General features: G+C 49.5%; 1 long non-coding RNA gene across 1 annotated transcript; it reads left to right on the forward strand.

The window, feature by feature from the left end:
* Positions 1–13859: 13859 nt before the first annotated feature.
* LOC109943609 (uncharacterized) lies at positions 13860–14776 on the forward strand. Its single transcript, XR_002266653.1, has 2 exons — positions 13860–14095; positions 14314–14776. It is a non-coding gene; the product is annotated as an uncharacterized lncRNA (long non-coding RNA).
* Positions 14777–23530: the final 8754 nt, after the last annotated feature.

Raw genomic sequence — 23530 nt, forward strand, 5'->3', positions numbered from 1 at the left:
TTGGTGATCCCTAAGAAAATGATACCGAATGGCTATGTGCTTAGTGCGGCTATGCTCGACGGGATTGTCGGCCATTTTGATTGCACTCTCATTATCACAAAGCAAGGGGACTTTGGTTAATTTGTAACCGTAGTCCCGCAGGGTTTGCCTCATCCAAAGCAATTGCGCGCAACAGTGGCCTGCGGCAATATACTCGGCTTCGGCGGTGGAAAGAGCGACCGAATTTTGCTTCTTTGAAGCCCAAGACACCAAGGATCTCCCCAAGAACTGGCAAGTCCCCGATGTGCTCTTTCTATTGATTTTACACCCCGCCCAATCGGCATCCGAATAACCAATCAAATCAAATGTGGATCCCCTAGGATACTAAAGCCCAAACTTAGGAGTATAAGCTAAATATCTCAAGATTCGTTTTACGGCCGTAAGGTGAGCTTCCTTAGGGTCGGCTTGGAATCTTGCACACATGCATACGGAAAGCATAATATCCGGTCGAGATGCACATAAATAGAGTAATGAACCTATCATCGACCGGTATACCTTTTGATCCACGGACTTACCTCCCGTGTCGAGGTCGAGATGCCCATTTGTTCCCATGGGTGTCTTGATGGGTTTGGCATCCTTCATCCCAAACTTGGTTAGAATGTCTTGAGTGTATTTCGTTTGGCTGATGAAGGTGCCCTCTTGGAGTTGCTTCACTTGAAATCCTAGAAAATACTTCAACTCCCCCATCATAGACATCTCGAACTTTTGTGTCATGATCCTACTAAACTCTTCACATGTAGATTCGTTAGTAGACCCAAATATGATATCATCAACATAAATTTGGCATACAAACAAATCATTCTTAAGTGTTTTGGTAAAGAGTGTAGGATCGGCCTTTCCGACTTTGAAGCCATTAGCAATAAGAAAATCTCTAAGGCATTCATACCACGCTCTTGGGGCTTGCTTGAGCCCATAAAGCGCCTTAGAGAGCTTATAGACATGGTTAGAATACTCACTGTCTTCAAAGCCGGGAGGTTGCTCAACATAGACCTCTTCCTTGATTGGTCCATTGAGGAAGGCACTTTTCACGTCCATTTGATAAAGCTTAAAGCCATGGTAAGTAGCATAGGCCAATAATATGCGAATTGACTCAAGCCTAGCTACGGGTGCATAGGTTTCACCAAAATCCAAACCTTCGACTTGGGAGTATCCCTTGGCCACAAGTCGGGCTTTGTTCCTTGTCACCACACCATGCTCATCTTGCTTGTTGCGGAAGACCCATTTGGTTCCTACAACATTTTGGTTAGGACGTGGAACTAAATGCCATACCTCATTCCTAGTGAAGTTGTTGAGCTCCTCTTGCATTGCCACCACCCAATCCGAATCTTGAAGTGCTTCCTCTACCTTGTGTGGCTCAATAGAGGAAACAAACGAGTAATGTTCACAAAAATGTGCAACACGAGATCTAGTAGTTACCCCCTTATGAATGTCGCCGAGGATGGTGTCGACGGGGTGATCTCGTTGGATTGCTTGGTGGACTCTTGGGTGTGGCGGTCTTTGTTCCTCATCCTCCTTGTCTTCCTCATTTGCATCTCCCCCTTGATCAATGCCATCAACTTGAGGTGGCTCATTTGCTTGATCTTCTACTTCATCAACTTGAGCTTCATCCTCATTTTGAGTTGGTGGAGATGCTTGCGTGGAGGAGGACGGTTGATCTTGTGCATTTGGAGGCTCTTCGGATTCCTTAGGACACACATCCCCAATGGACATGTTCCTTAGCGCGATGCATGGAGCCTCTTCTTCACCTATCTCATCAAGATCAACTTGCTCTACTTGAGAGCCGTTAGTCTCATCAAACACAACGTCACACGAGACTTCAACTTGTCCAGAGGACTTGTTGAAAACTCTATATGCCCTTGTGTTTGAATCATATCCTAGTAAAAAGCCTTCTACAGTTTTAGGAGCAAACTTAGATTTTCTACCTCTTTTAACAAGAATAAAGCATTTGCTACCAAAAACCCTAAAATATGAAATATTTGGCTTTTTACCGGTAAGGAGTTCGTATGATGTCTTCTTGAGGATTCGGTGTAGATATAACCGGTTGATGGCGTAGCAGGCGGTGTTGACTGCTTCGGCCCAAAACCGATCCGAAGTCTTGTACTCATCAAGCATGGTCCTTGCCATGTCCAATAGAGTTCTATTCTTCCTCTCCACTACACCATTTTGTTGTGGCGTGTAGGGAGAAGAGAACTCATGCTTGATGCCCTCCTCCTCAAGGAAGCCTTCAATTTGAGAGTTCTTGAACTCCGTCCCGTTGTCGCTTCTTATTTTCTTGATCCTTAAGCCGAACTCATTTTGAGCCCGTCTCAAGAATCCCTTTAAGGTCTCTTGGGTTTGAGATTTTTCCTGTAAAAAGAATACCCAAGTGAAGCGAGAATAATCATCCACAATAACTAGACAGTACTTACTCCCGCCGATGCTTATGTAAGCAATCGGGCCGAATAGATCCATGTGTAGGAGCTCCAGTGGCCTGTCGGTCGTCATGATGTTCTTGTGTGGATGATGAGTGCCAACTTGCTTCCCTGCTTGGCATGCGCTACAAATCCTGTCTTTCTCAAAATGAACATTTGTTAGTCCTAAAATGTGTTCTCCCTTTAGAAGCTTATGAAGATTCTTCATCCCAACATGGGCTAGTCGGCGGTGCCAGAGCCAACCCATGTTAGTCTTAGCAATTAAGCAAGTGTCAAGTTTAGCTCTATCAAAATCTACCAAGTATAGCTGACCCTCTAACACTCCCTTAAATGCTATTGAATCATCACTTCTTCTAAAGACAGTGACACCTACATCAGTGAAAAGACAGTTGTAACCCATTTGACATAATTGAGAAACGGAAAGCAAATTGTAATCTAAAGAATCTACAAGAAAAACATTGGAAATAGAATGGTCAGGAGATATAGCTATTTTACCAAGACCTTTGACCAAACCCTGATTTCCATCCCCGAATGTAATAGCTCGTTGGGGATCTTGGTTTTTCTCGTAGGAGGAAAACATCTTCTTCTCCCCTGTCATGTGGTTTGTGCACCCGCTGTCGAGTATCCAACTTGAGCCCTCGGATGCATAAACCTACAAAACAAGTTTAGTTCTTGACTTTAGGTACCCAAATGGTTTTGGGTCCTTTGGCATTAGACATAAGAACTTTGGGTACCCAAACACAAGTCTTTGACCCCTTGTGCTTGCCCCCAACATATTTGGCAACTACCTTGCCGGATTTGTTAGTCAAAACATACGATGCATCAAAAGTTTTAAAAAAAAATGCTATGTTCATTTGATGCACTAGGAATTTTCTTCTTAGGCAACTTAGCATGGGTTGGTTGCCTAGAGCTAGATGTCTCACTCTTATACATAAAAGCATGGTTAGAACCAGAGTGAGATTTCCTAGAATGAATTTTCCTAATTTTGTCCTCGGGATAACCGGCAGGGTATAAAATGTAACCCTCGTTATCCTGAGGCATGGGAGCCTTGCCCTTAACAAAGTTGGACAATCTTTTAGGAGGGGCACTAAGTTTGACATTGTCTCCCCTTTGGAATCCAATGCCATCCTTGATGCCCGGGCGTCTCCCATTATAAAGCATGCTACGAGCAAATTTAAATTTTTCATTTTCTAAGTTGTGCTCGGCAATTTTAGCATCTAATTTAGCTATATGATCATTTTGTTGTTTAATTAAAGCCACATGATCATGAATAGCATTAATATCAACATCTCTACATCTAGTACAAATAGATACATGCTCAACAATAGATGTAGAGGGTTTGCAAGAATTAAGTTCAACAATCTTAGCATGAAGAATATCATTTTTATCTCTAAGATTGGAAATGGTAGTATTGCAAACATCAAAATCTTTAGCCTTAGCATGCAATTGTTCATTTTCATTTCTAAGGCTAGCAAGAGAAATGTTCAATTCTTCAATCCTAGCAAGCAAATCATCATTATTATCTCTAGGATTGGTAATTGAAACATTGCAAACATGTGAATCAACCTTAGCATTTAAACTAGCATTTTCATGTCTAAGGTTGTCTATCATCTCACGGCAAGTGCTTAGCTCACTAGATAATTTTTCACATTTTTCTACTTCTAGAGCATAAGCCTTTTTAGCCTTAACATGTTTCTTGTTTTCTTTAATTAGATAATCCTCTTGGGAATCCAAAAGGTCATCCTTTTCATGAATAGCACTAATCAATTCATTAAGCTTCTCTTTTTGTTGTATGTTGAGGTTGGCAAAAAGAATACGCAAATTATCTTCCTCATCACTAGCATTATCGTCACTAGAAGACTCATATTTAGTGGAGGAGTTAGATTTAACCTTCTTCCGTTTGCCGTCCTTTGCCATGAGGCACTTGTGGCCGACGTTGGGGAAGAGGAGTCCCTTGGTGACGGCGATGTTGGCGGCGTCCTCGTCGTCGGAGGAGTCGCTTGAGCTTTCGTCGGAGTCCCACTCCCGACAAACATGGGCATCGCCGCCCTTCTTCTTGTAGTACCTTTTCTTCTCCTTTCTTCTCCCCTTCTTGTCGTCGCCTCGGTCACTGTCACTAGATATGGGACATTTAGCAATAAAATGACCAGGCTTACCACATTTGTAGCAAACCTTCTTGGAACGGGACTTGTAATCCTTCCCCTTCCGTTGCTTGAGGATTTGGCGGAAGCTCTTGATGACGAGCGCCATTTCCTCATTGTCGAGCTTGGAGGCGTCGATTGGTTGTCTACTTGGTGTAGACTCCTCCTTTCTTTCCTCCGTCGCCTTGAATGCGACGGGTTGAGCCTCGGATGTGGTGGGTTCGTCAAGCTCGTTGATCTTTCTCGAGTCTTCGATCATGCACTCAAAACTTACAAAATTCCCGATAACTTCTTCGGGGGTCATTTTGGTATATCTAGGATTACCACGAATTAATTGAACTTGAGTAGGGTTAAGGAAAATGAGAGATCTTAGAATAACCTTAACCATTTCGTGATCATCCCATTTTACGCTCCCGAGGTTGCGCACTTGGTTCACCAATGTCTTGAGCCGGTTGTACATGTGTTGTGGCTCCTCCCCTTTGCGAAGCCGGAACCGACCGAGCTCCCCCTCGATCGTTTCCCGCTTGGTGATCTTGGTGAGCTCGTCTCCCTCGTGCGCGGTTTTGAGCACATCCCAAATCTCCTTGGCGCTTTTCAACCCTTGAACCTTGTTATACTCCTCTCTACTTAAAGAGGCGAGGAGTATTGTCGTCGCTTGAGAGTTGAAGTGCTCGATTTGGGCCACCTCATCCTCATCATAGTCTTCATCCCCTATGGATGGTACCTGTACTCCAAACTCAACAACATTCCATATACTTTTGTGGAGTGAGGTTAGATGAAATTTCATTAAATCACTCCACCTAGCATAATCTTCACCGTCAAAAGTTGGCGGTTTGCCTAATGGAACGGAAAGTAATGGAGTATGTCTAGATGTACGAGAGTAGTGTAGGGGGATCTTACTAAACTTCTTACGCTCTTGGCGTTTAGAAGTTACGGAGGGCGCATCGGAGTCGGCGGTCGATGTTGATGAAGTGTCGGTCTCGTAGTAGACCACCTTCCTCATCCTCTTGTGCTTGTCACCTTTCCGATGCGGCTTGTGGGGAGAAGATTTTTCCTTCTTCTCTTTGTGGTGAGAAGAAGATTTCTTCTCCTTCCCTTTGTTGGAGGAGATCTTCTTCTTCTCCTTCCTCTTGGTGCGGGACTCTTCCGATGAAGTGCTCCCGTGGCTTGTAGTGGGCTTTTCGCCGGTCTCCATCTCCTTCTTGGCGTGATCTCCCGACATCACTTCGAGCGGTTAGGCTCTAATGAAGAACCTGCTCTGATACCAATTGAAAGTCGCCTAGAGGGGGGGTGAATAGGGCGAAACTGAAATTTACAAATATAAACACAACTACAAGCCGGGTTAGCGTTAGCAATAAAGAAATGAGTCCGCGAGAGAGGGCGCAAAACAAATCGCAAGCGAATAAACAAGTGAGACACGCGGATTTGTTTTACCGAGGTTCGGTTCTTGCAAACCTACTCCCCGTTGAGGAGGCCACAAAGGCCGGGTCTCTTTCAACCCTTCCCTCTCTCAAACGATCCACGGATCGAGTGAGCTTTCTCTTCTCAATCACTTGGAACACAAAGTTCCCACAAGGACCACCACAAGATTGGTGTCTCTTGCCTCAATTACAAGTGAGTTTGGTCGCAATGAAAGAATCAAGAAGGAAGAAAGCAATCCAAGCGCAAGAGCTCGAAAGAACACAAGCAAATCTCTCTCTCTAATCACTATGGCGTTGTGTGGAATTTGGAGAGGATTTGATCTCTTTGGTGTGTCTAGAATTGAATGCTAGAGCTCTTGTAGTAGTTGGGAAGTGGAAAACTTGGATACAATGAATGGTGGGGTGGTTGGGGTATTTATAGCCCCAACCACCAAATGTGGCCGTTGGGAAGGCAGTCTGCACGATGGCGCACCGGACAGTCCGGTGCACACCGGACAGTCCGGTGCCCCCTGCCACGTCATCGTTACCGTTGGATTCTGACCGTTGGAGCTCTGACTTGTGGTCCCGCCTAGATGTCCGGTGCACACCGGACAAGCATTGTTCCTTGTCTGGTGCACCAGTATGGGCACGCCTGACGACTGCACGCCACTGGCGCGCATTGAATGCGCCTGCAGGTGACCGTTGGCGCGGAAGTAGCCGTTGCTCCGTGGTTCACCGGACAGTCCGGTGCACACCGGACAGTCCGGTGAATTATAGCGGAGCGGCTTGAATTAGAATCCGAGGCTGGCGAGTTCCTGAGGCGACTTCTCCTTGGCGCACCGGACACTGTCCGGTATACACCGGACAGTCCGGTGAATTATAGCGCGCCGGCCTGAGGAATTCCCGAAGGTGGCGAGTTCGAGCTAGAGTCCTCTGGTGCACCGGACACTGTCCGGTGTACACCGGACAGTCCGGTGCTCCCACACCAGAGGGCCTTCGGTTGCCACTGTTGCTCCTTTATTGAATCCAAAACTTGGTCTTTTTATTGGCTTAAGTGTGAACCTTTTATACCTGTATAATCTATACACTTGGGCAAACTAGTTAGTCCAAATGTTTGTGTTGGGCAATTCAACCACCAAAAATATATAGGAACTAGGTGTAAGCCTAATTCCCTTTCAAAGACAAGAAACTAAAGTCACCTCAAGGCGTCCGGTGAAAGAGTTGTTAAATATAAGACAGAAACCCTACATGAGGCCACAATTGTTTATCCTTCCAAACTGCAATTACTTGTCCAGGAGCGCACATAAAGCCTACATGAGGGTGCAGTTAGTGTACTAACATGAAAATATTGATGTCATGAAGGTGAGGACGGGGATTAGGACGGTCATACCTGGTGGAGTGGAGTCTGGTTTTATTAAAAACCTTTAAGTCATATACAAGGTTCGAATGTGGTTCTGAGTAACAGATATCAATTATTACTGTAAGAAATGTTTGAACTTTGAAGGTCATATCAAATAATCTCCACTAAGGCACTAACCTATTCACATGACCTTGCCAAGATTGGGATCAGAGCTACCTCAATATCAGCTAAACTGGAATTTTCATCCAAGGTTGCTTTGAAGAAGTAAACTGTGATAAAAATCTACAAAGGATATTTTATTTAAGAACAAAAAGGGAGCAAGTAAATGAAAAAATAAATTACTCTAATGGTTACCTGACGAACAGGAACATCTCGCAAAAGGTTCCAATCTCATCCAATCCACATGGGATATGAATAACCGAACAAGCCCTTAAAGTGAGATAATAGTATAATAAACATATAAATTGAATATCCATATTCTTCTAAATCATCTTTTTCAATTGATAAATTTATTCGTCTTGTTGTGAGTTGCCAGAAAAAAGAACAGATATAATGGATAAGTTCTACCACTATGTACTCACAAGAATTGCAAGTCACACAGTTTGATGATTACTTACATGCTCTGGGAATGAACCGAGCTTCCCCAAAAGCGACTGAATTAATAGGCCCTCCAGGAACAAATTCTAGCAAAATGTTTAGTGTGTCTTCCTCACGAACAGTCACAAGATATCTCTTTTCAGACCAAAGAGAGTAAATCAAACAACTTAGCAATTACCTAATGAGAGCAAAAAATTGCATCCACTCACAACAATGTTGGGGTGAGACAGGTTCTTGAGCAGCTTCACTTCTTCGGGCTCTTTAATATGAGCCTATCCACAAAACTTCATAAACGATGAAAACATAATAATGGTCCGGCGTGCCGAACCCCCTGCCTCGCCCCCACCTGTTTGACAGCTAGGATCTCGCCCGAGTCTAGGTTCATCCTGCGGTAGACCTGCCCAAATGCACCGGCCTCGATGAGCTAACACTTACGCCACCAAATCGATGGGTTCTCCTCTCCGCCTCCGTCAATGGCCCCACCCCCTCTGCTGCCGCTGCCCGACTGAACAAGCCATCTTTGCTTTCAGTATCTGTGTCATAATAATACTTAAATAAATGACATGGTTTTTGGTGCATCAACATGTAAAGCATGGGGTATTTAAGCTGTTGTCCTTTTACAAGGGACTTCAAGTTCTTGCATTTGGATAAAGAAGCATGCCTCACAAGAAATCTCTTAAAACAATCTATAACTAATAAAAACTATATTTCAAATTAATTATTAAAAACTGAATTTCTACCACCTCAAGTACCTTCCTTCACTGGACAAGCAGAAAGAATCCAGACTGCCAAACCAAGTTTCACCCTTGGACCCTGGATAAATTGCATACCTTGGTGTTGTTTTTAACGCTCATCATTAGGACTGACAGAGGGTAAGTGCTAAATTCCTCTTCCACTTTCTTCCCAGCCTCCTATAAATAGTCAGAAAAGAGACTAAGTTAGCCATCGCTATGTATTGATAGAGGTTAGAAAAGTAACATGCATGTTGTGCATTCAATGATTCTACCAGATACATCAAGCAGTGGCTCTTCTGTGTTCTTCTATGTACCATTTTTATGAATTTTCCTCAGACACAAGTTTGAGGCTTCTAGCATAGCCTTGATGAAGGACACCCTTGTGGCTTTGTCATCCTAAATGGCTACCTGTGGTCCATTCCACAAAGCTGGGGATGGTGAAGGAGCGTCAACCTCTTTGAACATCACTCTAGAAGTAGGCATAGAGAATTCATCTGCAACAACATAAAGTTTTGTTCTATTACTGTTATTCATAGAACAACAATAACCATAAATTTTTATTTTGAGTTCAACACCTCAAAATAGAGTTTTGTTCTATTGCTGTTTATGAAAAATAATGGTTACCTGTTATTCAATTACTGTTTATAGAACAACATAAAGTTTTGTTCTGTAGAACAACATCACAAGCTACAAAGAAAAAGCTTGCATGCAGTAGAATTTTCAGCAAGCACAGTAATCATGAATTGTGAAAGCACCGAACAGTTTTCTTACACGATTTTCATCATCCTAGGTAGCCATCTCTCCCAAACACATGACTGAGAAGTAAAAACATCAGACAAAGCATATCAGCCGATGGGTTGTCAGCAAATTCTACCTGATGGAGCTTGACCCATCACCCCATCTTGGTGGTCTCACTACTGACTTGCACCCGGTCTTCCAGTGCCTTCCTGAGCTGGTGTTGCTGCTCCTGAGCTCGATGGTCATCCTCCTATTCTCGTTGTCCCACTCGTCAGCGTCGATGCCGAGGACGTCACAGGACCTGTGGCGGACCTCCTTGTCCTTGGTCGACAGCGCCCTCTACAATGCTTCCTGGGGGAAGAAGCTGAAGCAGCACGCCTAGCACGGTGGCAAGGGGAGACAGAGGATGAGTCCCTCACCCTGTTCCGCTCCCATAGCGTCAGCAGCCCCCGCAGCACCTCCCAGCGTGGACCACGGGGTTGGGTACCGAGGCGCTAGCCTGCCGCGACGAGGACCCGCCGCCCTTCGTCTCCGCTCCTCCCAGCAGCGGGTCTTTGCGGACCCATAGCCTGCCATCGAGCCGAGCCCCTCCATTGTCGTCTCCATCTGGGTGTGGGGCATTGGTCTCACGGTAGGGGACAGCGCAGAAGGCAAGGTACGGTGGATCGGGGGGGGGGGGGGAAGTGCAAACATTAGTGACGCCAAATCGGTGGTCGCGTGCGTTGGGAACGGTACTGCAATTTCCAGCACATTTCCAAATCAGGGGGAGCGACGCTGAGAACAGATGCGAGATCAGATGCATTTGGGGGAGCAAGGGCGTTCGGGCGGGCATGCGCTGGCCGGGGCAGGGTCGAGCGGGGGCATGACCGCGCGACGGCGCCGAAGGTGGAGGCGGAGAGAGAGAGAGCGGTTGCCAGCATGCGGAGGAGAACTGCGAACGGGAAAGGGCAGAGGGAGCTAGGTTGCTCGCGCGGACGGGCGCAGGACGGCTGACGGACGACGCACGAGAAACAGGAACGTGTGATGGACGGTGGAGATTGAGAGATGGCAGAACGGCAGAACGGCAGACTACTCTTACCTTCTTAATAAGTAGTATAGATAACAGAGGAGATGAGAGGAGAAAAGCAGGGGAGGGGGAACAATGGAACATACGGACCTCTCTGTTCTCTGTCGGCAAAGAACAGAGGACTTCTCTATCGGTGAAGAAACAGGGGAGAGAAGCAAGCAGCAGGGAGTGTCTCCGGTGTCCGCGCAGGGAGGGGGTCTCCGGCGTCCGTGCAGGGAGGGGGTCTCCAGCATCCGCGCAGGAGGCGTCCGCGCAGGGAGCTCCGGCGTCCGCGCAGGGAGGGGGTCTCCGGCGTCCGCGCAGGGAGAGGGGTCTCCGGCGTCCGGCGGAGAAGCAAGCAGGGGGTATCCCGTCTCCGGCGTCCGCAAGCAGGGGGTAAACCTATCGCGTCTTCCCTTTGCCTTTTGCGCCGCTCCCTTATCCCCTCCCACACGCGCGCTCTTCCCCTATCGCGCACTTTCCCGCGCGCTTTTCCAGCTCGCACGCGCGCCGCACGCCTAGGGCCCGCCTCTACGACCGCCTGGCCTCTGGGCGACGTGGAATCCGCGTGGAATCGACGCCAAGCGCCGCCTAGGCGCTCCGATCGACTAGGAGGCCGACTACACCCCTAGTCCAGGCGGAAGGCCAAGGACTAGCGCCTAGGCGCGCCTAGGCGCGACGTAATCGGCGATTTTCAAAACCATGCCTGTATCCGTCGGGTATCCGCTATCCGACGGATACCCGTCACCCGCTCGTCCACTATAATTTTAGCACTCAACACCAAACAACAATTTTATCACATTTCAAAATAATTATCATTCCAACAACATCAAATGATACTTTTAGCACCAAACAACATGTCATGAATAAAAAATGTAAAATGAGAATTTATGATAATATATTAAATCTGGATGGCCCATATGTCAGATATCCGTATGTAACAGGTAAGGATATTGGATATCTATACTCGTGAAAAAATTATCTATTAATATCTTATTATAACCATAATCGTACCCGCGGATACTAAATTCCATCATACTCATATCCAATGGATAATTATGCACGGTTATTTACTCATAGCCGTACCCATTGCCATCCCTATTTACAGCTAAGAAATATCTCTTGGATGCAAAAGCCAAAAGAAGTATAGGTCGCATGCAAACCTTAACAATTTGCCGTAGTCCATAATGTGTTGCACAATAAAAAAACTAGCAATATATCCGTGCCCACTATTTGCATCTAACGAGATGGTGTCCACCACAACCCACTAATTAACATGGATAATTAAGTAAAATCGCACGAATTAATTGAAGTATAGAAGCTGGAGTTACAAGTCAAACAATTTTGTAACCAGGCTTAATAATTTGCTAAAGTTGTTTTATGGTGAAGCTAGAAAACCGAAGTTATAATTATTGAAGTGGAACTGTCACAAACAAGCCCTTAGTACTCCGACAGCTTTGCTAGGGATTTAAGTTTGACAGCTTCACTAATTTTCTCCTTATTCTCCTCCAATCCCAGAAGGATTTAAGTTTCCAACCTAGCCCTCGCTAATATATTGAGTTGTGTTTAGATTTTCTAGATACATCAATTCTACCACCCCCTCCGAAGTACTATTAGTTGTCATTTAGGACAGCGACACGGTCTCCAAAATATAATTTTGACCAATATTTTTTGTTAAAATACAAATAAACTCTTAATTCATTTATACTTCTATAAAAGTACTTGTTAAGATAAATCAGTGCATATAAACATTATGTTTCAAAACTACAAAATAAAATAGTTATTTGTAGTCAAAATTTTATTGATTCGATTTGCGCATAATTTTTGACTCAAACCTTGTCCAAAACGACAACTAATAGGATATTATTGATCCGATTTGCGCATAATTTTTTTCTAAGCCTGGAATGCTTGATTTAATGCAGAGGTTGTTATGTAGTACTCTCTCTGTTCCAATATATTATTTGTTTTAGGTTATTTTTTGTGTCCATATTCAGATTGATGACAATGAACCTAGACGTCTGCATAAAATATATACATTAAATATTGTATGAATCTATTAACACTCTAAAACGAATACTATTTTGAAACTGATGGAAGTTTTAGCAAAATAGGCATGAACTGCATAGTCAACTGAGCCAAAAAAACATGGTTTGGAGATTTTCCGGTCAAGACCATTGTTTCAGTCTCTTGTTAATATAATATGAAAATAGTGGTTATTTCCTCCCCGACCGAGTGTACTATCGACAACAAACCACAGTAGCAGGGTTTAGCCCTAATAGTTATCACCTTGCTTGTTAGATCAGTGGAAAAGTACAGAGACGAATAGTGGTACCTTCATTTCTTTTTATTTGACATTTAACAGTACAATTTTATACCAACAAACGTTAAAAAAAATTAGAGGGAGTACTTAGTAAAAGGAATTATTTTTAGTCATATAAATTATCAATTATAAATCAAGTAACCACACATTCACTGAGATTACTATGAAGTATGAACATCAAAAGTTGCCCTGAATAGCACTTAGTAAAAGAAATTATTTTAAGTCATATAAATTATCAATTATAAACCAAGTAACCACACATTCACCGAGATTATTGTTGAACACCAAAAGTGATGGACGGTCCGCAATCAGATTGATTCGGGTGATTATCTTTATCTAGTGCGTGGTTATCCATTTAATCACGTGAGATATGTTAGTTATCGCCTAGTGATGGGTTCAAACATCCCCTATATATATGAAATGACATGACTGATTGAGAACCTCCGAACACATTTCAACTGAATCAATTTACTTTCTTTACCATTAGTGCCCTAGAAGTAAATGTAGCGTAATCTTAGTTGTAGTTTTCCGCATATCCACCTCCACCCCTATTCGACTATACATCGTCTTGATCCGTCTTGGGTGGCAATGCCGACCTCAAGACGACCCTAAGATCTTAACCCTCTCGGAGCGGACAAGATCTAGTTCAACCATTCAAGATACACTTACTCGAGATGATTTCTTAATTCATAAGCCACTCTACGTCGTATGGGGACGCCCCGGATGACCTGCCGACTCGAAGCACCTTAAGATCCCTCCCCCAGAAGGAGATATCTAGGTTTTGTGTGGAGGAAGACGGCTTCCCCCAGACGGAGCGCGAATTGTCTGGAGCGACGTAAGGAAGAAGACGCCCCTGCTGCGAGGTCGCGGGCCGTCTGGCTTAGAGTCACGGACCGTCCACACCATCACAGACGGTACACTTTTAGTGTTTCGTGACCAGATCGATGCCAACAATTATCAAGATATCATTTGAAAAATGAAAGAAGGTAGACAGCGAAGTGCGTCACGAAGTCCCAGTTTGCAAGTTGCAACAACGACTACAGAACGGTTGGGCGCCGGGCCTGTTCGGCTGTTCCGCGTGGCGACGTCCTTGCTGTACCTAGCCTGCAGAGGCACGGCAGTAGTACTCGTGCATCTGGCATCTGAATGGCCACAGCCCACAGCCAGCCGAGGCCGCGTTCAACGCCTCACACCAGCTAGGCAGCTAGGCCGCCTTCCGCCCTTCTCTGCGCCGGCTTCCGACTTCCGATTCCGAGACGACCGGGGAAATTTGATCCATCGCCACAGCGGCAGCGAGCCAACTAGCCAAGGTTTCTGTGCGCTCCTGTCCCCTCCCCCGTTACCACACGCACGATCGACGTGCTCCCGTGGTGCACGCACACATCTAGAGCTTGTTCGTTCTCAAAATGTCGCCGGCGAAGAGCTAGCTAGCCACAAAGAGCCGGCAGTGTCAATAATGCCAGACTCGTCCAGATTGTTCGAAATAGCTTTCTGAACCCCCATCACTTCCTTCTCTTCTCCCATACAGGTAAAGACGATTGGAGGAAAAGGCGAGGCGAGGCATCGTGTTCTTTCTTCTTCATAGGCCAGTGCGTGGCCACGGGTGGAGTGGAGGTGGAGGGGTCCCCTGGCTCTGAATCATCCATGGGACGGCATCTCTTAGCCAGCAAGCAAAATGTCCACGTTGGCTCACTTTCACTCATCAAAGTTGTTTTGTTACTAGCTAGGCGGGAAAGACGCCTCAGGTGGCTTCGCAAAGCAGTTGGCTATATATTCTGAAAAGAAAAGAACTTTATTTTTTTTGCCCTGTAGACAAGTGCGTATTGATTGTTCAGAGATTTGTAACAGAGAAGCATATAATTATAATGCAAGCTCCATGCGACACGTATAAAATAGGAACAGCGATATGACCAAAGTACTCGTGTGTTCTGATAGTGGCATATTTGATTTGCGCCTCGAGTTCCACTATTTCTGTAAGAAAATTCATTAATAACCTTGGCGAAAAAAGGTTTGTTACGGTATAAAGAAAAGAAGGCGACACTCAATTATAGACTAGACTAATAGTTGTCGCATCGCCCCCGCGTGGCCTAACCGTCGTCTGTGATGTGTCGAAATCTGTTCCAACAAGGAAGCTTTAGCGTTGCTTACTCAGAATGTTTGGCTGTATATATACAGACACAGACAGGGGTATTAGATTAATGGAATACGTAGCTGACGTACGCGTCATTTCAACATAGAAAATCAGTCTGCCACGACCAGCCTGTGAGCTGTGGCTACCATCATTCTTAAGGCCATGGTAGAGAAGGGCCAGCAGGCGCGGTGGTTGGCTGGAGCCAACTATTATTACCTGGATCAATGGCGGATTATGGTAAGGATAGACGATGATGCGTAGTTGGAGATGGCGACAGTGACAACGGGGAGGCAAGCACAGACCAATCCAATGCTGAGTTGTGCTGCCCCTGCACTGCTTAAGCCTATCATCAGCTGATAAGTAAAGATATTCAGTGATTAACAGTATTATTAAATGCATGCGACGGCAGCCTACAAGGCTACAACCAGGTGTGCCATGTGAATCGCATACGTCGGCTAACCACTTCCCTCCATTGTTTTCGTACTGGGTCAAAGAATTGCCCGTAGGTCCAGATTTAGGTCGAGGAAATGAGTAAGTTAATCCTGTCAGAGGTGGCTTCCATAATCAGCCAGCAATTTGCAACAGTGGAACTTTAACCTTTTTAATCTTAGAAGACGATAGATGGTAGAGACTCGGCTCGAACTTCTCTGAGGGTGATGCAACAGTGTTTGGTTTGTAGAGTCACTCTATGCTTCATGAGGTAATGCATCATAAGTTCATTCTATTAATTTTGGTGGAATCAACTCACTCCTCATGTATATACTAATTATTAGCTTATGAGGAATAAGTGGTGATATATCAACTCATTATATTCCACAAACCAAATAAAAAAGTGAGGAGTGAGAAGAAGATAAATCACTTCATTCCTCAAACCAAACACACTAAAAATGTACTGCATACATAGTATAGTAATCTAATTAGAATTCTCTATGTGCATAGGTAGAAAGCTTAGAGATAAACACGTACGGTACAGTGATTATAAGTTATAACTGACATGGACTTTTATTGCGATTCTCATATATAGATTCAAGCCACAGCTTTCTGATAAAAGTAACACACTAACATATTTTCATATGATAATCATAGCCACCTCTTTTATGTGCGTCTAGCTTTTAAGAAATTGTTGCTATATCGTTAAGTCCATCTTCATCGGCAGTCATGTCGAGAATCTCACTTGGGACAACTTTCAATTATAGAAGGCTCGATTCCTTCTAGTATTGCGAGACGAGCAATTGTTGTCCTATCTTGACGATAAAATCAAGCCTCTACCAAAGACGATCACCGTAACCAAAAGACGAAAGACGTACCAAATCCAGAATATGTGCAGTTTCTGGTCTCACTCAAGTGTTATTTGTTAGTAAAGGTTACACAAAGTTGCAAACGCAGGACTGACACCAATCCTATAGCTTGATTCTGTCTGCTGTATTATTTTCCTAGTGTCGGGGACCATAATTAGGGGTATCCTCAAGACACCTAATTCTCAGCTGGTAACCCCCATCAGCATAAAGCTGCAGAGGCCTGATGGGTGCGATTAAGTCAGGGATCAGTCCATACGAGCGACTCGATCATGCCTCGCCCGAGCCTAGCCTCGGGCAAGGGCAGCCGACCCCGAGGGGTTTCCGTCTCGCCCGAGGCCCCCCTTTTAACGGCGGACACATCTCCGGCTCGCCCGAGGCCTTGCCTTCGCTAAGAAGCAGCCCTGACTAAATCGCCGCGCCGACCGACCGAGTCGCAGGAGCATTTAACGCAAAGGTAGTCTGACACCTTTATCCTGACGCGCGCCCCCCGGCAGAGCCGAAGTGACCGTCGTCACTTCGCCGCTCCACTGACCGGTCTGACAGAAGGACAGCGCCCCCTGCGCCACTCCGACTGCAGTGCCACTTGACAGAGTGAGACTGACATGCAGTCAGGCCTTGCCAAAGGCGCCATAGGAAACTCCGCTCCGCCCGACCTAGGGCTCAGACTCGGGCTAAGGCCCTGGAAGACGGCGAACTCCGCTCCGCCCGACCCAGGGCTCGGACTCGGGCTAGGCCCCGGAAGACGGCGAACTCCGCTCCGCCCGACCCAGGGCTCGGACTCGAGCTAGGCCCCGGAAGACGGCGAACTCCGCTCCGCCCGACCCAGGGCTCGGACTCGGGCTAGGCCCCGGAAGACGGCGAACTCCGCTCCGCCCGACCCAGGGCTCGGACTCGGGCTAAGCCCCCGGAAGACGGCGAACTCCGCTCCGCCCGACCCAGGGCTCGGACTCGGGCTAAGGCCCCGGAAGACGGCGAACTCCGCTCCGCCCGACCCAGGGCTCGGACTCGGGCTAAGGCCCCGGAAGACGGCGAACTCCGCTCCGCCCGACCCAGGGCTCGGACTCGGGCTAAGGCCTCTGCCGAACGACCTCCGCCTCGCCCGACCCAGGAGCTCGGGCTCGGCCTCGGCCATGGAAGACAGACTCGACCCCGGCTTCGGAGGAGCCTCCACGTCGCCCGACCTAGGGCACAGGCCCGCCACGTCAACAGGAAGCGCCATCATCACCCTACCCCGAGCCGACTCGGGCCGCAGAGAACAAGACCGGTGTCCCATCTGGCTAGCTCCGCCAGATAGGCAATGATGGCGCCCCGCTAGCCCTGTGACGACGGCGGCTCTCAGCTCCCTTACGGAAGCAGGGGGACGTCAGCAAGGACCCAACCGCTCTGACAGCTGTCCCTCCGCCAGGCTCCGTTGCTCCTCCGACAGCCACGACATCACACCAGCAGGGTGCCAAGATCTCTCCGGCTGCCACATTGGCATGTACTTAGGGCGCTAGCTCTCCCCCGCTAGACATGTAGCACTCTGCTACACCCCCATTGTACACCTGGATCCTCTCCTTACACCTATAAAAGGAAGGACCAGGGCCTTCTTAGAGAAGGTTGGCCGCGCGGGGACGAGGACGGGACAAGCGCTCTCTTGGGGCCGCTCGCTTCCCTCACCCGCGTGGACGCTTGTAACCCCCTACTGCAAGCGCACCCGACCTGGGCGCGGGACGAACACGAAGGCCGCGGGATTTCCACCTCTCTCACGCCCGTCTCCGGCCACCTCGCTTCCCCCCTTCGCGCTCGCCCACGCGCTCGACCCATCTGGGCTGGGGCACGCGGCACACTCACTCGTCGGCTTAGGGACCCCCCGGTCTCGGGACGCCGACAGTTGGCGCGCCAGGTAGGGGCCTGCTGCGTGTTGACGAGCAGTTTCCCGTCAAGCTCCAGATGGGCAGTCTCCAACAACCTCTCCAACCCGGGACGGTGCTCCGTTTCGGGAGTCTTGAGTTCATGTCCCTCGACGGCAGCTACGACATGATACTCCTTCCACCGCCGTGCGACAACGACAATGGCGGCCGACAACCCGCCCGCCGGCGGCGGAATCGACGACATCTTCCCCGCATGGTGGAAGAACAACATTCGAGCTCGCCCCGTCCTCTCCCCCGCCAATGGAGGAGGAGGCGGGGCAACCAAGGCCAAGCGGGAGGCCGCGCTTCGTCGGCTGTCGAGCGAATCGACGTCCCCGGCGCCCCAACGGGGGGCGCGTCGGGCGTCGACCTCGCGTTTGAGACGAAGGCGAGCGCCGTCCCCCCGCGACACGCCAATCCCGAGCAAGTGGACGACGCCAGCGCGCTCGCGGAGGGCCTGCAGGACGTCGCCCTCGTACCTAAGACGACGGCGCAATCAGTCCCCGACGTGACTATGTCGCTCCTCGTCGACCAAAAGGTACTGATTGATTCCCATCCTACGTCATTTCGACTCGGCCTCAACCCGCCTAGCGACCTCGCTTTGGCGGGCGCTCTCGTTGAGGCGAGTGCAACCCCTCTGGGGTTTCGTATGCGGTCGCCTTGGGACCGATTGACGGACGTCTCGACCTACGGGCCCTCTGGGTCCGAGGAAGATGACGATCCCAGCATCTGTTGGGATTTCTCTGGATTTGGCAACCCCAGTCCCATGCGGGACTTTATGACCGCATGTGACTACTGCCTCTCCGACTGTTCCGACGGTAGCCGCAGCCTTGACGACGAGGACTGCGGCCCAAGCCGCGAATGTTTCCACGTCGAGCTAGGGGATCCCTCCGAAGGCAACCATCTCGGCATGCCGGAGGACGGTGATCTCCCTAGGCCGGTGCCTCGCGCCGACATCCCGCGGGAGCTAGCTGTGGTCCCCGTTCCGGCGGGGGGTCACGACCCACAGCTCGAGCAAGTCCGCGGGGCGCAGGCCAGGCTCGACGAGGGAGCAGGAGCGCTCGAGTCGATCCGCCGGTATGTCGGGCAGGTATGGGCGGGCCAACCCCCGGCCGGAGAAATACGTCACCTGCCCAGGGTTTCCAGCACCGCGTCGCCAACAACGTCAGGGTCAGGCCGCCACCCGCATCCAGCAGGGTCGGTCAGAACCTGGCAGCCGCAGCGATGCTCCTCCGCGCGATGCCGGAGCCATCAACCACCGAGGGTCGACGAATCCAGGGAGAGCTCAAGAATCTTCTGGAAGGCGCTGCGGCCCGACGGGCCGAGAGCTCTGCCTTCCGAAGGCAGGGATACCCCTCGGAACCTCATGCCGCGACTTCCCGATTCATGCGGGAAGCCTCGGTCTACACCGGGCGCACGCGCAACACCGCGCCTGCGGCCCCGGGCCACCTCGGCAACGAGCACCATCGTCGCGACCGTCGGGCCCACCTCGACGAAAGGGTGCGCCGAGGCTACCACCCCAGGCGTGGGGGACGCTACGACAGCGGGGAGGATCAGAGTCCCTCGCCCGAACCACCCGGTCCGCAGGCCTTCAGTCGGGCCATCCGAAGGGTGCCGTTCCCGGCCCGGTTCCGACCCCCGACTACTATCACAAAGTACTCGGGGGAAACGAGACCGGAACTGTGGCTCGCAGACTACCGCCTGGCCTGCCAACTGGGTGGAACGGACGACGACAACCTCATCATCCGCAACCTCCCCCTGTTCCTCTCCGACACTGCTCGCGCCTGGTTGGAGCACCTGCCTCTGGGGCAGATCTCCAACTGGGATGATTTGGTCCAAGCCTTCGCCGGCAATTTCCAGGGCACGTACGTGCGCCCTGGGAATTCCTGGGACCTCCGAAGCTGCCGGCAACAGCCGGGAGAGTCTCTTCGGGACTACATCCGGCGATTCTCGAAGCAGCGCACCGAGCTGCCCAACATCACCGACTCAGATGTCATCGGCGCGTTCCTTGCCGGCACCACCTGCCGCGACCTGGTGAGCAAGTTGGGTCGCAAGACCCCCACCAGGGCGAGCGAGCTGATGGACATCGCCACCAAGTTCGCCTCTGGCCAGGAGGCGGTCGAGGCCATCTTCCGAAAGGACAAGCAGCCCCAGGGCCGCCCGTCGGAAGAGGCCCCCGAGGCGTCTACTCCGCGCGGCGCCAAGAAGAAAGGCAAGAAGAAGTCGCAAGCGAAACGCGACGCCGCCGATGCGGACCTTGTCGCCGACGCCAAGTACAAGAACCCTCGGAAGCCCCCCGGAGGTGCTAACCTCTTTGACAAGATGCTCAAGGAGCCGTGCCCCTACCATCAGGGGCCCGTCAAGCACACCCTCGAGGAGTGCGTCATGCTTCGGCGCCACTTCCACAAGGTCGGGCCACCTGCAGAGGGTGGCAGGGCCCGCGACGACGACAAAAAGGAAGATCACCAAGCAGGAGAGTTCCCCGAGGTCCGCGACTGCTTCATGATCTACGGAGGGCATGCGGCGAATGCCTCGGCTCGGCATCGCAAGCAAGAGCGCCGGGAGGTCTGCTCGGTGAAGGTGGCAGCGCCAGTCTACCTAGACTGGTCCGACAAGCCCATCACCTTCGACCAAGCTGACCACCCCGACCACGTGCCGAGCCCGGGGAAATACCCGCTCGTCGTCGACCCCATCGTCGGCAACGTCAGGCTCACCAAGGTTCTGATGGATGGGGGCAGCTGCCTCAACATCATCTACGCCGAGACCCTCAGGCTCCTGCGCGTCGATCTGTCCTCCGTCCGAGCGGGCGCTGCGCCCTTCCACGGGATCATTCCTGGGAAGCGCGTCCAGCCCCTCGGACGGCTCGACCTTCCCGTCTGCTTCGGAACGCCCTCCAACTTCCGAAGGGAGATTTTGACGTTCGAGGTGGTCGGGTTCCGGGGAACCTACCACGCGGTGCTGGGGAGGCCATGCTACGCGAAGTTCATGGCCGTCCCCAACTACACCTACCTAAAGCTCAAGATGTCGGGCTCCAACGGGGTCATCATCGTCGGCCCCATGTACAAACACGCGTTCGAATGCGACGTGGAGTGCGTGGAGTACGCCGAGGCCCTCGCCGAGTCCGAGGCCCTCATCGCCGACCTGGAGAACCTCTCCAAAGAGGTGCCAGACGTGAAGCGACATGCCGGCAACTTCGAGCCAGCGGAGACGGTTAAGGCCGTCCCACTCGACCCCAGTGGCGACACCTCCAAGCAGATCCGGATCGGTTCCGGGCTCGACCCCAAATAGGAAGCAGTGCTCATCGACTTTTTCCGCGCAAACGCCGACGTCTTTGCGTGGAGTCCCTCGGACATGCCCGGCATACCGAGGGATGTCGCCGAGCACTCACTGGATATTCGGGCCGGAGCCCGACCCGTCAGGCAGCCTCTGCGCCGATTCGACGAGGAGAAGCGCAGAGTGATAGGCGAGGAGGTCCACAAGCTAATGGCAGCAGGGTTCATCAAAGAGGTATTCCATCCCGAATGGCTTGCCAACCCTGTGCTTGTGAGAAAGAAAGGGGGGAAATGGCGGATGTGTGTAGACTACACTGGTCTCAACAAAGCATGTCCGAAGGTTCTGAGAGCACCTAGAGGGGGGGGGGTGAATAGGTGATCCTGTAAAATCTTAACTTATAGCCACAAAAACTTGTTAGAGGTTAGCACAATAGTTGCCAAGTGGCTAAGGAGGAGATCTTGCACAAAATGACAATCACAGAAAAGACACAGAGATTTATCCCGTGGTTCGGCCAAGTACAAAACTTGCCTACTTCCACGTTGTGGCGTCCCAACGGACGAGAGTTGCACTCAACTCCTCTCAAGTGATCCAATGATCAACTTGAATACCACGGTGCTTTTCTTTCCTTTGATCTTTTCCCGTTTGCGAGGAATCTCCACAACTTGGAGTCTCTCGCCCTTACAATTGAGTTCACAAAGAAATACGGAGTAAGGTGGGAATGAGCAACGCACACAAGACTCAAAAATCAGAGCAACAACACGCACACAAGTCGCAACAAGAGCTCGCAACGCAACACAAAGAGTTCACAACTCCACAAGAGCTCTATATGCTATCACAATGAAACGAATGCGTGAGATTGATGTCTTGGTGCTTAGAAGAGTTGTAGGAATGCTTGGTGTTCTCCTCCATGCGCCTAGGGGTCCCTTTTATAGCCCCAAGGCAACTAGGAGCCGTTGAGAACACATCTGGAAGGCTATCTTTGCCTTCTGTCGTCGGGCGCACCGGACAGTCCGGTGCACACCGGACACTGTCCGGTGCCCGATTTGTTTCCATAAACAGCGCATCCGACCGTTGCTGTCTGAGTCAGATCTGCGCACCGTTGGCGCACCGGACATGTCCGGTGCACACCGGATAGTCCGGTGTACCTTCCCGACCGTTGGCTCGGCCACGTGTCGCGCGCCGATCGCGCGGCCGACCGTTGGCCCGGCCGACCGTTGGCTCACCGGACAGTCCGGTGCACACCGGACAGTCCGGTGAATTTTAGCCGAAGTCGCCGGAGAAAAACCCGAGAGCGGCCTCTTCGGCCGAGGCGGCCTGGCGCACCGGACACTGTCCGGTGCACCACCGGACACTGTCCGGTGCACCACCGGACAGTCCGGTGCCCCAGACCGAAGCAGCCCCTTGGCTGCACACAGCCAAGTCTTCTCTTCTCTTCTTCTTTCTGTTTCTAACACTTAGACAAATATATTAGTACACAAAACCAATGTACTAAGACTTAGAAACATACCTTTGCTCTAGATTTGCACTTTGTTCATCCATTGCATAAATTCACATTTAAGCACTTGAGTTGGCACTCAATCACCAAAATACTTAGAAATGGCCCAAGGGCACATTTCCCTTTCAATCTCCCCCTTTTTGGTGATTTATGCCAACACAATATAAAGCAACTAGAACAAGTACAAAATCACTTCAAATGAAAACTCAAATTGGTTTTGATTCAATTTTGGCATATATGGATCATCCTTTGCCACCACTTGGTTTGTTTTTGCAAATCAAACTCAAATCTCTATTTCTATGTCAAACACACATGTTGAGGCATAAAGAGAGTCATTCCAAAAGAGATTGATCAAAGATTTCAAAAACTCCCCCTATTTCCCATAATCAACACTTCTCCCCACAAGAAACCAACTTTTGACAATAGAGACAATAAAAGCTTTTGACACAACAAAAACTCTATTCTACTATTTTCAAAATCTCTCAAGTGGTAGCTGATCCATTTATTGCTTTGGCCTTTATTTTCTCCCCCTTTGGCATCAAGCACCAAAACGGGATCAATTGTGGCCCTTTTTGACCCCATTGCCTCACCAAAATCTTCAATTAAGAGCAAATGGCAATAAGAGTTCATGAGATGGACTTGGAATAAGTTACCCT

The sequence above is a fragment of the Zea mays genome, chromosome 1 (assembly GCF_902167145.1).
Source record: "Zea mays cultivar B73 chromosome 1, Zm-B73-REFERENCE-NAM-5.0, whole genome shotgun sequence".
In the NCBI taxonomy this organism is placed as follows: Eukaryota; Viridiplantae; Streptophyta; class Magnoliopsida; order Poales; family Poaceae; genus Zea; species Zea mays.